Source organism: Microtus oregoni, unplaced genomic scaffold, assembly GCF_018167655.1.
Source record: "Microtus oregoni isolate MIOR12 unplaced genomic scaffold, Mior012 000003F_ref0000135, whole genome shotgun sequence".
Classification (NCBI taxonomy): domain Eukaryota; kingdom Metazoa; phylum Chordata; class Mammalia; order Rodentia; family Cricetidae; genus Microtus; species Microtus oregoni.
In genome coordinates this window covers 33804807-33818994 of record NW_024543062.1, presented here as the reverse complement: position 1 = coordinate 33818994, position 14188 = coordinate 33804807, and the positions used below count along the sequence as shown (strand labels likewise).

Below are 14188 nucleotides of genomic sequence, written 5' to 3'. Positions count from 1 at the left end.
GGGGCAGTAGCTTGAGGGTTGTGTGGGCAGAAGTGGGACAGGTTGGGAGGGCAAGTGGGCAGGAGATGAAAGTGATAAAGTAGGTGGGGCCTCCTAACACCTCACTCTGGGCTTTCTGGGGCTTCAAAGCAGAGGTGCCATATTGCCTAGCCTTCCTTCGGTCTAGTGCTATGACACCTACGTCCTGCCTCTTCCCCCTCCTACCACACAAGGTGGCCAGTATCTTGGGCAAGAAGACAGGCTTGTTTGTAGACCAGGATTCCTGGGATGATCCAAAGGCACAGTATTTGGTCTGTCCTTCTGCTGGGCCCTGGGATGTGTCCCATGAATGTCTTCATTCTGGGTCTTCTCTCTGCCAATCGGTAGCCTTACTGTCCCTTCAGACCCGAGGTTCTGAGGCTACCTACATCACCAGCCTTCCATGGATTCCCTACCATGTCAATTCCTGCCACCATTCTCTATCTCTCTTTCTCTTCCCCCCTCTCCTTTTCCTCACTGCCCTGGGCTCCCATGGTTTTCTTTTTGATATTATAGTCCAGGCAGGCCTTGGACTTATTGTGTAGCCAAGGATAATTCTTTAACTTTTGACCCTCCTGCCACCAGCTCCTGAGTCGAAGGATTAAAGCTGTAGCAGAGCAGAGCCCTACAGTCATAAGCCACATGAACTTAACCTTCCCAGTTGCTTAGCTCCAAGGTCCTGCAGGTAGCATGATGCACCATGGTCTCATATTTCCACAAAGAGAAAGCTGACTTCCAAGGACGCCAACTCAACCGCTATCCGGTCACTCAGAGTTTTCATTTCATGCTTGTTGAAAGAACAATTTTGGTCTTCTTACATGACAGTTTTCTTTTGCTTGTGTCCATCTGATGAGTCCTAGAAAAGACAAACAGAGAAGCTGGGGCTGAAGCTCAGTTGGTAGCCATTCACCTTGCCTTCTCGGATCCCTGGGTTTGATCCCATCCCAGAACATACTGAGTGTGGTACCACTTACCTATAATTACAACACTTGGGAGGTGGAGGTAGGAGGTTCAAGTAATCAAGAATATCTTCTGCAATGTAGGGAGCTGGAGTCAGCCTGGGCTACATGAGATCCTTGGGGAGGGGGAATGGGGACAGGAGGACAGGGAAACAGTGGTGATGGGGAGGGGGAGGGGGAGAGAGAGAGAAGGGAAGGAGGGGGAGGGACAGAGAGAGAGAGAGAGAGAGAGAGAGAGAGAAGGAAATGAGGGGAGGGTCAGAGGGAGGGAGGAAGGGGGGAGAGAGAGGAATGAGGGGAAGGACAGAGGGATAGAGAGAAAAAAGAGAAGGGAAAGAGAGGGAGGGAAGAGGGAGAGAAAGTGGGGCGTGGGGAAGCAGGGAGAAAGACCAGAAATTCGCCAGCCTGATTAATTTTAAAACTCCTTCCTAGTTGCTCTCAGCTCAGTGATAGCCATATTTTCTTGATGGTACTGATAGGTGAAAAAAATTGGGCAAGTTAGCATCCTTAAGATTAGATACATACACTTGCCAAAACAAACACAAACCGAGGAGAAAATAATAATTGTTATTTTTTTATTTATTGTTTTGCCAGCAAATTTACAAGCACATAAGACACACATAAGAAAAACAAAGCATACAAAATACTCTAAGTAAAATAAAGACTGGCGGGAGGGGGGGCGGGGGGGGCACATCCTTGGCCAGCAGATTCTGCCCCAGGCTTTGACTCCAGCCTGCCCAGGAAATGTGAGGTCCTGACCACCTGGGGAAGAACTCCAGCTTCAAGGTGAAAAGCCATGATGTGCTTTGAAAACAAAACCCAGTTTCAATCTCAGCTCCAAACACATGAGGTTTTCTGTGGTGACACTGAGGAAAAATAGGGGCTGATTTCAGGGCCCACTTTTCTGGAAGATTCTCCAGAAGCCTGGAGACCTGCCCCTCACACAGGGCTTACAGCTGCAATTCAACTGAGCTGGGAACTCCCATCCCATCTCCACACTAAACCCAAGACCTTAAATCTTTGATTCCAGGGCCTTTGAGAAAACAAAGTGTCTCCCTGGTGGTGCACCTAACTTGCATCTTTCAAGCTTGAGGAACAATATAGGTTGAGTGTGTGTGCGCGCACACGCTCGCAACACAGAGTAGGAAGGAGTAGCCCTGGAAGTGTTCAGGGGCACTGGTCAGAATTGGTCAGCATCAGACACTGGAGGACACACTTAGTTCTTGAAGATGTGGTCCAGGGAGGCTCTAAGGAGGTGAGCATCTAAAGGTGGTGGTGCCAGTGCATGACTAACTCCAGCCCTGGGGAAGCAAAGGCAGCAGGATCATGTTTCAAAAAACCGAAACGATTTTGGGAAATGACCAACCACGGAAGTGCCTACCTTGCAAATGTTGGGTGTGGTAGGCTGTGCTTGCAATCCCAGCACTGGGGAGGCCGCAGGGCTTGTGAGCCAGTCAGTCTAGCCTAACAGGTGGAGTTTCTGGTCAATGAGGGACCAGGATTCCAGAATATAATATTTCAGGTTGCCCTGGGACAGACACACACACACACACACACACACACACGAGTGCAAATAAAAACTACAGAACACTTTGTTAGGAGTCATGTTACCATGGCAGTTGGTCACCTGAGTCAGAGATCAAAGGGTGCTTTCTGAAGCCTGGCCATCCAGAGAGAAATGATAACCCCATTGGCTGCCCGCTGGAGCAGGGACCCACTGCCAGCTGTGCCAGCTGCCTCCTGCTGCCAGAGCACTGGGAAAAGTGAGAGAAGAGGCTGCTGTAGCCTGCAGACCAGGTTTCCTGACTGAGACTGTTTCCTCATCTGTAGAATGTGTGTAGTGAGAAGCCTCAGAAGGCTGTTGGGGAGCGTGAACAGACAGGTGGAAAGATATTAAAAACCAGTCAAACCTCGTGGTGCTCAGAATGGCTCTGAGAGTGTTGGGCAAGCGCTCTACCACTCGGCCATGCCCTTTGCCCCGAGTACAGGCTCTGTGCCTGAAGCACAGCCATTGGCACAGCCTCCACATAGCCTTTTGAGAGGCCAGGGCTAGGTGGACATTAGACGTGTGGGACTGATGCTACATCTCTATCCCAAGCCAACATTCTCTGGGTGCCCCCTAAGCACCACGCTCTGTGAATCCGTTAAGGAAGCGGGTCGGCAGGCAGATGAAGGAGGTTTCCATCCTGGAAAGATGGAAATGAGCTTGTTCAGCAGCCTGCTTTCAATGCCACATCAGCTTCCCAAGCTAATTCGTAAGGGAGACAGGGAGCCGACTAGTGGGTGACATCCAGATAGAGGCCTTTGCCACCTTGGGTGGCAGCCAGAAAGCCTAAATTAGCTATCCATTCAGCTCTGTCTCCCCTGTCTTGCCCTTCCTCTGTACCCTTATGCCTGCCCTGGGATGCTTAACTACCCCTGGAATGAACCAAAGCCTTCCTGTTCCTCCCCAGAAGCTCCCACCAAGAGAGGTCTCGACAGAAAGCAGTTAGCCACACCATCCCCTGGCGAACACCTTCCCAGTCTCCTTTCCCTGGTGCACAGGAGCCTGGAGCATCCTCTCACCTCCACCATGCCCTGCCTACCTGTCTTCATGCAGGGCCCCGGGATGGGCTGACCCCTCCCCCGCGGAATGCTGCACCTGCCGCCCGACGCTCTGCTGTGACTAATGTGATTTTCATGACTAGTAGCACACGCCGCCCTGCCTGAGCTTCAGGTTATGATGTAAGCACTCCCATGTTTCCTCCCTGAACCAGCTTAGACCTCTATTCCTCTCTGGTCAGTTACACACACTCTACTGTGAAGTTCTGAGGGATCTGACTTCCTTCCAGAATCATAAAGCCCAGCACAGAGCCGCCCCCCCCCCCCAGCAGAATCCCCTTCTGATCTCTTATTTGATACCTTTCTTCACCCATAAGTAGTATGACACTCCAGAGTTTTAAATGTGCACTCAATAAATGCTATGTCGTGTGGTTTTATTGTAGAGAATTGGCTTCACCGAGGTGGGGACTTTGGCAGTCCAACATCTCCCACAGGGTGGACACTGTTTTATGGAGTCCATGAATGAATGACAAACACGTATCTGCGTCCCTTGGCTTCTCTGGTGTGTGTGTATATTTGGGTTAGTTGTAACTAGAATAGAAATTTATTATGTTTTCTTTCTTTCTTTTTTTTTCTTTTTTTGAATTTTCGAGACAGGGTTTCTCCGAAGCTTTGGTTCCTGTCCTGGAACTAGCTCTTATAGACTAGGCTGGCCTCGAACTCACAGAGATCCGCCTGCCTCTGCCTCCCGAGTGCTGGGATTAAAGGCGCTCGCCACCACTGCCCGGCTGTTATGTTTATTTTTGTATAGGTATGGGGATACTGTTTCACAGCTCCCCCAGAGGTCAGAAAACTTGTTGGGCCGGGGTGTCTGTTTTCTCCTTTCATAATGTGGATCCCGAATCGAACTCTGGTTCTCAGACTTGGAGGCAGGCGCTGTTACGCACTGAGCCACTAGCCAACAGAATTTTATTTTAAATCAACAGAATTTTATTTTAAATATTTATTTTTATTACTGTGTGCCATAGCACACGTGTGGAGGTCAGGGACAACTTTGTGGAGTCGGTCCTCTCCGTGGGCTTTGGGGATTGCAAGTGTCTTTACCAAATGAGATGTCTCTCCGGTCCCAGAAATGTATTTTAAACAGTTAACAAACACCGGATAGACAGTGTAAACAGAGGATAAAGAGGATGCAGAGAGAGGCGAGCCTCCACGCTCACACCTTGGGCTGGCTGCTTGCTGGGGCGCTGGCCTGGCCTGAAGGGCGGCAAGCCCGCCAGGCGTCGGAACGCAGGCCTGAGTGGCTACGCCCTGCCTGAGGCGGTGCATGTGGGGTCCGCCCGCGGGGTGGCCGGAGCCCCGCCTCAGGGAGGAGGCGAAGGCGGGGCTGCGCAGGGAGGGGCGGGCGCTCTCGATTCCACTCCTCTTGCGCCGCGCCGCCCTACCGGAGCGTGGGGGGGGAGAAAGGGGGGGAGAGGGGGAGGAGAAGCTGCGGGGAAGGGGCGTGGCCGAGGCCATGTGGGCAGGGCCTACCCAGGTCCCGGCCCCCCAGGGCTTCTCGGCAAGGGAAGAATCCTCGGCGCGAGGGCCGCGGTAGGGGGCGTGGTGAAACTGTAGGCCACAGGGGCGGGGCGTGATCACAAGTGGCCCCGCCCCTTGCGTCACGACACGCGGCCCCGCCCCTCGCGGCGCCTCCCTGGCGACCGGCGGGGAGCCGGAGTCTGCGCGGGCGCTGACTTGTGCACGGTAGGTGGCGGGGGCCTCGGCCAGCGCCGGGTCAGTGCTGCACGGCGCTGTGGGGACTGTGGGCGGCGCGGATAAGTCCGGCCGCCGCGGGAGGCGGGGGGTCTCACGCGTGGCCTGGAGCCCCATCCGCGCGGCGCCGCGGGGAAGTTAACTTGCGGAGGTCGCGGCCCACGGTGGTTCTTAGAATGCAAATGCCTCCGCGCTCTGCCTAGTTGGCCGGCTTCCTGCTTCACACGTGGGGAAACTGAGGCCTGGGCTGTCACGTGCCTGGCCGCTGGGACTCGCAGTCAGGACAGCAGTAAACTCTCCCGCGGGGTTCCCTGCGCGCGCGTGTTGGGGAAGGTGCTTTCTGTTTTGACCCTCACTCCCTCCCACCCCAGAGGTAATGCCCCTTTCTCCCTGCGTCCACTCTGTCCCTCAGCCCTCCCCCACCCGTTATTTCTTTCATCCCAGCAGGGTTGCCTGATGGTTAGGCCCAGCCTTCTACGCTGGGGCAGATCGGGGCGGGAGGTTCCGGTTTAGGACTGGGGACGTGCCCCTTCGTCCAGTTCGGGGATGCAGAACTGGGTTTGTTTCATTATCCTAAAGAAGCGGTTAAGTTATTCGCGGACTGCTGTACTCGTCTCTGCCCGAGCTTATCTATTTACCATATTCTTGTTTTAAAAACGATACCGAAGTATTTCATAACAGCTTTCTAATCATACAACTCACCCTTTGGAAGTGAACTTTTGGTGGGTGTAGGATACTTAGATCACTTGTCCTCATTGTCTCCTTTTAGAACATTTTCACATCTCCCAAAGCAGCGCTCATTCACACTCCTAAACCTCCTTCCCCAGGCCCTGGCCACTCTCATCAACACCTACTGTCTGTCTGTGAACTTGTCTGTTCTGGATAGTTCTCTGTGTTTCCTCCTGGGGTCATAGGCTTTACTGGCTTTTGTAGGAGTGTGGGTGTGTCTCCACCTTAGCACTTATCTTTTTTATGACTGAATAGTATTTTCTGGTGTGAATAGACCGTGTGTATATTTTTTGGTCCAATGACTTGTAGCTGGCCAGTGGGTTGATGCTCCTTTTTGGCTGTGATTAATACTGCTGCTGGGAGTGTTGTGCACATCTTTTTCTTGGTACATGTATGCGTTTTCAGTTCCATCTAATACTTAACCTAGGAGTGGGGTTCCTGGGCTAAAGGGTCCTTTTAAAGCTTAACATATTTAGGAGCTGCCAAACTCTCAAAGTGCTTTACCATTTCACACGACTGCCTGTGGTACGTGATGGTTGTGATGTTTGTGACCAGGTCTTATGTAGCCCACGCTGACCTTGCACTCCTGACCCTCCAGTTCCCACCCTTGAGTACTGGAATTAGAGGCATGTGCAGCCTGCCTAGCTTCAGGGTTCCCACAGTCCTGAGTGTGTTTAGTCTCTTCCGAGGAAGTCAGGACACTCCTGGCTTCAATGAATTTGTTACTAGTGATTTCCTAGTTCCTGCAAAACAAGTATCTCATCGATGGACTGAAGGGTACTTGGCATGTCACTGGGGCAGTCCTGGGACCAGCACATAAGGAGCATCAGCAGTACCTGGTGGTGTTGGGGCCTGGACCTACCCCCTCCTTCCTTCCCTTCCCTCCCTCCCTCCCTCCCTGTTCTGGGCAAGGAGAGGCAACAGAAGGTGGTCAGTCAGGGCTCTTCCCATGGAAAGGGAGGTAAAGGTGTGTGTGTGTGTGTGTGTGTGTGTGTGTGAGAGAGAGAGAGAGAGAGAGAGAGAGAGAGAGAGAGAGAGAGAGAGAGAGAGAGGGTTTCCTGTGACTCAGGCTGGCCTTCATTATGGAACTGAAGATGACCTTTAACTTCTAATCCTCCTGCCTCCACCTCCTAAATGCTAGCATTACAGACTTGCACCACTATTATTCAGTGTTGGGGGTGGGCCCTAGGGCTGCAGGCATACTAGGAGAGCACTCTGCCAACCAAACTGCATTCCTTTTATAACTACTGTGGGTGGTGTGTGTCTGTGCACATTTGTGGGTCTGGAGAGGCCAGGGGTCGATGTGGGGTGTCTTTCTCTATTGCTCTTCGTCTTGATTTTTGAGACAGGCTCTCACTAAATGCAGAACTTGCCATTTTTCTTAGACTGACTAGCCAGAGTGTGCCTGAGACCTGCGTGACTCACGGTGACCCCAAGCTCTGGGATTGCAGGCACATGCTGCTGAGGCCAGATTCTTTTTTTTTTTCTTTTTTCCTTTCCTTTCCCTCCCTCCCTCCTTCCCTCCCTCTCTCACTTACTCACTCACTCACTCTCTCTCTCTCTTTCTTTTTCTTTCTTTCATGAAACAAGGTCACACTGTATAGCTTGGCTGGCCTGGAACTGACTGATACCTGCCTGCCTCCTAGCTGCTGGAATCAAATCTGTGCACCACCATACCCAGCCTGTTCCAGAAATGATGGACTTCCAGCCTCCGGTCCTCAGGCTAGCATAGCACGATCCCAGTGAGATGTTTGCAAAGCCCTAAGCCACATTCTTGAAGGGAGTCTGATTTCTGAAGGTCAGTCCAGGCTTCTCCTCGTCACCTGTTGCAGAGTTTAAAACATTACCCTGCAGGTCCTAGTCCCCAGGTCCAACCTGGTGCCACCTGGTTGTAGTTGGTGACAGAACTGGAAAAGCAGAGCCCCAGGCACTAAATGTAGCTCCCTCTCACTCTCCCTGAGTTCCTTGGTGAAGAAAGCGGTCTAGGGAACGGGAAACCTCTAGGCCTTGTGTCGCTGTTGGATGAATGGGTGTGCATCCTCAGAGCTTCATATGTTATACCTTAGACTCCAGGAGGCTGCCTGGGCATTGCCCATGTGACCCCGTGGGTGTGTTTGTAGCTAGAGTGTGGGTTGTATGGCTTCACAGTGACTTTTTGTGAGCTTAGGTATGACTTGGGTGGCTTTGATTTTCCAGGTGACCTCACAGAAGCTCTCCTGAGCAGCAGTCTGTGCCTGCCTCCTGCCTCCTGTGCCCTGCTGTCTGTGAGGCGCTGTGCTCCATGGCCCATAACAGGCCCAGCTGCAGACATACCACAGAAGTCTGGGATACCCCTCTCTCACATCCTAGGCCGCTGGCTGAGGAGGAATTGTGGGCATGAGTCATTTGAAATAGCTGGAGGGCTGGGCCAAGCCCAGAAATTGCAGGGGAGGACCAGGGAGGACATGACTGCTGGGAAGATGGAACTGGTGGTCCCGCTGCCAAGTAGATTCTCACATTTACCAGGCTATTGACCCAGGCTGGCCTGTGGCAGAAGGCTGGCAAGGTCAGAGAGTTGGCACAGCCTGCATTTGTACCACCACTCCACTTGGAAGCAAAGCCTGGAGCTGTGGCTGCTCGCTGCCCCTTGGCTGAGTTTACAGAGCAGAGTACAAGTGGCTGCCACCTCCTGGGGATAGGAGGGGGTGGTGACATAAGCTGAGTGAGATGGGCTCTCGGAATCTCGAGCCTGCCCTTTGTGAGCCCCAGCCTCCCTACCAGAGTCAGTGATTCCGAACCTGGCTGACACAGGGCCAGCTCTAGCCCTTTACTCAGTTCTCCCCACAGCAGAGGCACAGATGGCCACAGTGGCTGCTGCAGGGTTGGTCACCCAGATGCCACTTAGACAGATTTGAGGCAAAGGCCCGTCTTTATAGTTTACCCTCCTCACCATCTCTTTTCCCTTTGCAAGGCCCAGTACATAAGCCCCTGGGCACAGCGGTTACAAGTATTAGCTACTCATGTGCATGTTTGCTGTCTGTGTCTCACTTCCTCTGAGCAGCAGGGTGGACACAGGACTCTCTAAGTCCCAGCTCCCTCCAGACGGCTGACTTTGGGCAAGGCTGACTTTGGGCAAGGCGCTTCCCCACTCTGAGCCTGTTCTTCCTGCTAAGGGAGGGGTTTACTGCGTGTGGTTTTTGTTTAGCTCCTTGGCGGTGATGTGGCTTTTCTAGGTTGGTCAGTTGGCTTTGTAGTTATGGGAATTGAACCTAGGGTCCTCTGCATGCTAGGCAGGCTCTCTCCCATTGAACTACAGCCCAATCTACTTCTTACATTTTTTTCATTTTGAAATAAGACCTCACTAAGTTGCCTAGGCTGGCCTAGAACTCTCTCTGTAGCCTAGGCTGGTTTTGAACTTTGAATCTTCCTGCTTCAGCCTCCCAGGAGTTAGGATGACAGGCCTGTGCCACTGGGCCCTGGCTGCTTTTCTGGTTTTACTTGAACTGACTTTCAGATATTTGTAGGGAAAAATTACAGTTCTAAACTGAGCAGCCTGAAGCTCCCTCAATTGTCCTGGACTGTCCTGATCTCTATAGTCCCCACCTGTCCCCAATGTTACACACTCAGGACTGGCCCCAAGAACTTTGAACTGGTGTCTGAGAGCTTCAAGGCTTTGTGGATGGCCAGGGCCTTCCTTGTATCTTAAAGCCATTCCCATTGCTTAACATCTTTGAAGACTACTTTTCCTTGATGTGTCCCCCCTCACACTCCTCAAGTCACAGAACATCTCCTTGGTGGGTTCAGGTCTGCCCTAAGCATCTCAGCAGGGGTGCGTCCGGTTCTGGGTTCTGTGAGCAGGGACATTGTCCCCTCCCCATGTCTGTCCTCAGTAGCTACACCTCTTATTTCCCAAACAGTAAGGCTGGCCTCTAGTCAGTTTTCAGAGGCCACACAAGCTTGATTATTGTCAAGAGGCAGCCAGCACACATAGGACCTGTTTCACCCAGAGAGAGACCCCCTGTACCATTATGCATAGTCACCTCTGCTGGACCAGAAGACACTGCACACTCAGTAGCAGGAGGGCAAATTGCAACTCCCTAGGAAGAAGCTGCTACCAGATCTAGAGGCAGTGAGGACCCCTTGTTCCTGGGATCTGGGGAGTTGGGTGCTTAACATCTTCTCCATGCTGGTTTCTAAAGAGCACATTTAAAGAGTGAAGGTCTGGACTCAAGAGTCTGTGGGTCCTGCCCTACCCCTTGTTCTGGACTTATGCTCACTGACTACCTTTTATCTGTGGCTGCCATATCACGTAGAGTACAGTTCCCCCCATATTTCCAGTTACTCTGTCTGCAGTGGTTTGAAAATATTAAATGGAAGTCTCTAGGGAAAAGCAGTATGTACGTTTAGACCGTAGGTCCTTCTAAGCAGGGCCTATGGTTTAAGAACCTGCCCTGATGACTAGGACTTGATTCATTTCTCGTCTTGGGTATCCACAGTGTATATGCTCTCTGCCCACTCGTCACTTCCTAATTATCTGTTATGACATCAGCTGCCAATCTTCCAGAAGACTTAAGTAGCCTGGTTTTATTCAGTAATTTCCCCAAAGCACAAACTTTCATCATGGCATTTATTATAATAAATTTTATTGTAATTCTTGTTAATCTCCTACTGGGTCTGTTTTATTAATTGAACCTTGTCATGGATGTGTGTATAGGAAAAGTGCAGTATGTATGGGGAACTGTCCCTGATCAGCTCTGCTGGACGCATATGACATCTGAGGCTGGTGTAGTCTGGAGAGTGGCCACGAGACCTCTGAGCTGAAGCATCCTGTGGAGAGTCTGCCAGAGATTGTAGTCTGTCCATCTGTGTTTAGCTCTGCATGTTGAGTCTCCTCAGCTTGGCTCCATGATGGGTAGTGCTGTGAGCTCTGTTTTTTGTTTTTTTTATTTTTATGGGACACTGGCTAGAGTCCCTGCGGAAGAGCCTGAGTCGAGTTGAAGTAGGTTGTGGGGTTTGCGAGGTGGCTTGGGTGGGCAGCCTGTCACGCGGTCACAGGGCCCAGAGCCATTTCAAGTTGCTTTCTGTCTATCTGAGGCAGGTAGGGGCCTTTATTCTCCTCCCATACACTTCACAAATGTGTGCAGACCATGGTGGGAGTTAGGGACCGTGATAGGTTCTGAAAGGGCATGGGGTTGAGAAAGGCAGTACAGAGGGGACACTGCAAGGCTATCGCCAAAGCCACCAGGGAGCCATGCTCATTGAGGGTGTGGTACAGAGATGGGGTAGTCAAGGAGGCATCCTGGAGGAGGAGAACCACACCAGTGAGAGCTAGCAGGCAGGAGACTGTTTGCTAGAGCTCAGGGTATGAACTGCTGCGTTTGTGGGGTGTCAGCTGGTGGCACACGTGGGGGGGAGGCTTTAAAATTGGAGGTAGTTTAAGTCACAGGCAAGCCTCCCATACCAGGCTGGATTGTGCCCTATCTCAGAGTATCAGGATGTCGAGGAAGGACGAAGAAAATATTTTTAAAAGACTTGAATCATTTAATAAGAAAATATCCAAGAGTAGAGGGTTCTGGGTATAGCCAGATAACCCTCCTTGGCTTTGGGGACTGTGACAGGCACGGGGGCTCTTTGCCCTGGGAAGTTCTGCCGGCCACAGCTCCTTCCCTCCAGTCCCCTGGCTCTGCTAGATAACCTGTGGGCACTGGACCTTGGAAGCCTCAGGCTGCCTCCCCAGTGCCTTCTCTCTGAGAATGACTGTCCCTGTCTTTGTGTGTCTCTTGCCATCTCTGTTGTCCTCTTGCTATCTTGTCACCATCTGTTTCTCAGCCCCTGCCACAGAAGGATGTTGGGTGTCTTCCTGTGTGGTTCTCCATCTTAGTTTTTGAGAAAGTGTTACTCATTCAATCTGGCGCCCACCGTTTCCACTAGACCGGAAGGCCAGCAGTCCCTGGCATATGTTTGTCATCATGCCCTACCCTCAAAGCTAAGATTGCAGATGTCACACTCCTGCCTCCACTTTTATGTAGGTGTTGGGGATTTGAACTCAGGTCCTCATACTTGCACATACAAGCACTTTACCCATGGAGCCATCTCCCTGCCCACTCCCCGTCTTTCCCTGTGCCTTTGGCCTCTGTTCTCTCCTGGTCTCTATCTTCCTCATCTGCCTGTCTCAGGCTCCCCTGCCTCTGCTCCCTGGTCTCATATCTGCCCCACTGTGTTGCCCCTTGTTCTGTCTTCTGTATCTCCCATCCCTGTCTCCAGCCCAGTCTTTGACTCTGTCCCCTGCCCCCTTCTGCACACACACAGGCACAGCCCTTCCTCTCTCCCACTTCCTTTGACTTGGGGTGACATCCTGCCATCAGTTCCATTCAGACCCTTCTCTTGGAGCTGTGGGGGAATGTTGATGTGGCTGTTCCCTTGGCCTCCCCTCCTTCCTGCCCCAGGGCTGTGGGAGGAAGAGGAAGCCCTGGTTAGCCTCAGTAGGGTGTGCCTGTGGGACAGGAGGCGACTCTGGTCTGATTAGGCTCCTGTACTCAGTGTGTTGATTACTAATCATTGGGACTCCTGACAGTCTCACACAGTAACTGTCGCGAACATAGCAGGCCCACAGTGAGGGGAGGTGAGATGGGGGCAGGGTTTCTCTATTTGGTCCCTGCTGTCCTGGCACTTGCTATGTAGATCAGACAGGCCTTAACTAAACAGAAATCCACCTGCCTATGTCTCTGTCTCAAGTACTGGGATTTAAAGGTGTGTGCTACCATATCCAACGAGTATTTGTTGGTGAAGAGTTTGGAGTTTAGGGAGAAAAAAAAAGTGTTAAAAACTGGGGTCTTTCCGTCAGAAGATAACTGAGGTCTGAAAGTGAACAACTTAGTGTTGGAGTGAAGAATAGGGGATGGGCATGGAAAGCCAACTGAGTCTGGAGGCTGATGGGTGGGAGGCCTGCCAGGCTGTCCTGGAAAAGCCCTCCTAGGAGGGAGGGGAAGACCTTCAGGCCCTACTGGGGATGCCACCCACTAAGTCCCTGTGGGAACCTTGGGACTTAGTAAGGGTGCTGGGGTGAGCAGATACACCGCACTGTCTCCCTATGGTGGAAGCTCTGCTTCCCTGTGGTGGAGCTGGCTGTCTGCTGTGTCTGCTGAACACAGTAGAGTCACCTCCCAGGGTCTTCATCCCTAGTGTCCCAGCCAGCGAGCGCTGCACTGGTGCTGGTGGGGCTTAGGTGGAGGGGGCACTGGAGTGCACATGAAGACCCCACTCCTCCAACCCCTTCCTGCTGAAACCTCAGATCGGTACTTTTTCTCACAGGCTGTGACTTCTCTGAAATGCACATGCAGTGTGCTGGAAGCGCCTGTGGGGCTTCACATGTGGTGTGCTGGAAGCGCCTGTGGGGCCCAGCTGGGCTTCCCTGCCCCGCTGCATCTCAGACCCAGGAACACCGAGTATCCCTTTGAACCTTGGGAGCCTTGCAAGGTCTCGGCTGCCTCTCCTTTCCTGTCTCCTTTCTTGACTTCCCACACAGTTCATGTTCATTCCCATGTTGCAGCTCTCTCTCCATTCTCTCTGTTGTCTGTTCTTCTCTGACCCTTGAGCTCCCACACATCTGCCGACACCATGAAGGATGCTGTGGACGTTATCCTTAAGTGGTATCTTGGTATGTTCTCAGCAGATGTCAGAGAAGACCCTCGGCCCCTGCTGGGAGAGTGAGCTCTTAGGCCAGGTCTAGTCCCCATCTCCAATTCAAGTTTTGAAGTTTGGTGTGGTGTGGCCTTTGGTCATTTGATTGTTTTAATCGCCCCTACATCTTCATTGTGAAAGGTTGCCATGACAACACCTGATGGCTGGCTGCAGTTTGAGGGCAGTCTGTGATGGCAGGCTGTCCTAGTGCAGCAGTGTGATCAGCCGGTCACCATTGCCCGGGATGTGAAGGCTGGCACCCAGATCTCTTCCTGCTTTTCACTCCTCTAGGACCCCAGTCCATGTCATGGTACTGCCCATGTGCAGGTGGTCTTAACTGCTCTGTTAACCCAACCCAGAAATGCCCTCACAACAGTGCCTAGGGATCTGTCTCCTGTGTGGTTCTCAGTTTTGTCAGGTTGGCAGTATTAGCCATCACTGAAGAATACTGGCACTACTGGCCTCCATGGGCTTTGTGAGGCGCCTCAGGCACCAGACATCCACCAGCGAGCAGGGCAGACCTGTTC

At 52.2% G+C, this 14188-nt stretch overlaps 1 protein-coding gene across 2 annotated transcripts in view; it reads left to right on the top strand.

The window, feature by feature from the left end:
• The first annotated feature begins 5175 nt into the window (after window positions 1-5175).
• The window catches only part of Tpst2 (tyrosylprotein sulfotransferase 2), a 33743-nt gene continuing 24730 nt past the window's right edge, over window positions 5176-14188 (top strand). The window contains exon 1 of one of the 2 annotated variants that reach the window (XM_041646219.1): window positions 5176-5264. The gene's annotated coding sequence lies outside the window, so the exon portion shown is untranslated. Of the gene's footprint in view, window positions 5265-7635; window positions 7801-14188 lie in introns of those variants that run through there. The other variant, XM_041646222.1, reaches the window with a different exon arrangement.